The 1,847-nt window shown below is 49.5% G+C and overlaps 1 pseudogene; it reads left to right on the top strand.

Annotated features, from left to right (window-relative positions):
* The window catches only part of LOC102485588 (THO complex subunit 4-like), a 7,624-nt pseudogene extending 7,074 nt beyond the window's left edge, over window positions 1–550 (top strand).
* Window positions 551–1,847: the final 1,297 nt, after the last annotated feature.

Consider the following 1,847-nt stretch of genomic DNA (forward strand, 5'->3'; position numbering starts at 1 on the left):
GGATATCCAGATGCTCTTTGGCGAATTCGGAGCGCTGCAGAAGCAGGCGGCGGTGCACTACGATGGCTCTGGCCACAGCTTGGGCACAGCCACCGTGCACTTCCAGCGGAAAGCCGACGCCCTGAAGGCACTGAGAGAGTACAATGGTGTCCCTTTGGATGGCCGACCCTTGATAATCCAGCTGGTCACCTCGCCCGGGGATACGCCGAGGAGACCCATCTCCAGTGGGAACGGAGGCAGCCTAAGCGGGCAGGCACAATCAGGAGGTTTCAGCTCGTGGCAGCGGCTCCTGGCGAGGCGGCAGGAGAGGAGACCAAGGTCCAGGCTGCCATTCAAAGCAGCAGCTTTCTGCAGAGGAGCTGGACGCCCAACTCGACGCCTACAAAGCTGCCGCTCTTGCCGAAAAGGACCAACATTAGCCAGACTCGCAAATCCTGGTGGCACCCAGACCTTGTGCTTGGTTCTCTGCTCCAAGGCAGTAGGAGGGATGCCCAAGGCTTTGGGCCTAACGTTGTTCCTTTCTCTCACACCGTATAATAAAATTTAAACACTCAAGGAAGTTTTTTTTTTTTTTTGGCCTTTTTTGCTTGTTCATCATTCATTGTCCATTCCTGCAATTTGGGAGGATTTTATTTTACTGGTGATTGTGTCAAAGAACAGTGTTCTCAACTTTCAAGCCGTCCCAAGGACACCTGTAAAGGAGGGCCGTGCGTGGTGGAGGGGAGAGCAGCTGGGAGGGGAGATAGATGCAAACAGAGGGGACCGCACAGCAGAGCAGAGCAAGTGTGAGCTAGACGGTCCCGTAATTGCAGAGTGGCCACAGTGACGGGGTCTATTTAAAGGTAGATAAGAAGAAATGTAAAAAAATCTAGTAAGAAAACTTACTAGAACTTTTCCAGAATGTTCACAGTGTCATTCAATGTTCGATAGCACATCACATGGCAAAGTCTACACCCTGCTCTGCTTTGGCAATTTTTTTGGATTTTTTTTGTTGTTGTTGTTTTAGTTTTTTTTGTGCCGATAATGCTTTGCCTCCCTGTCTTTTTATAGGGGGTCAGTTACCAGGTGTTTCTATTCAAACAGTTAAAAAAGCTGAATCAAGCAGGTTAATTATTTTTGAGGGGAGTGGGGTTTGCATGCATTTACATTGCTAAACAAAAGGGTTTCCGGCTAGTTAGCAACGACAGTAGTAGGTAGAGGATGTCATATCGGATACGGTTTTCTGTATGGCTAGCACAAGCTATTTTCTCATGAGAAGAGCAAGCAGGTCTACAGAAGCAGACAGCCATGTTAGGGTAAGGGAACAAAATGGACAAACAGTGTTCATGTGTAAGATCTGATATGCGGCCTTCCACAACTCTGGTTTTCAAGCAAATGTCTCAAATGATAGGGTTTTTCCATTTGTCCGGGGCAGAAGAGAGTCAACAGCCCAAAGCCTACCTGTCTCAGCCAGCTTACGGGGGCCTCATTGTTTTACCTGGCCACCATCAGTAGTTGGAGAAAATCTCATCTGTGTGTGCGGGAAGACTTCTAGTGACTGGTGTGGAGAGAGGGTTAGGTGGTCCAATAGGGTGGTCTCTGAATCCTGCTGCCTTGGTCAGACATGTCTACCTACAGGAATGTGGTTGAGGCAAAGCCTCTAAAACCAGGGGTCTCACTGGGGAGTAGCCATGATGGGGGTGGGGCTAAGCTGCAATGAGTGAAGCCACTCAGTGACCGAGGTTCAGATCCCCTGACAGAGACCAGGTCCACAGTAATAGTGACCATGAAGGACCTAGAAACCTGAAGGAAGCAGGCCCCATCTTGACCAGACTCTGGAAACTGTCCCCTGTCTCTGTCTCTCTCTC

Source organism: Tupaia chinensis, unplaced genomic scaffold, assembly GCF_000334495.1.
Source record: "Tupaia chinensis unplaced genomic scaffold, TupChi_1.0 Scaffold144378_1, whole genome shotgun sequence".
Lineage (NCBI taxonomy): Eukaryota > Metazoa > Chordata > Mammalia > Scandentia > Tupaiidae > Tupaia > Tupaia belangeri.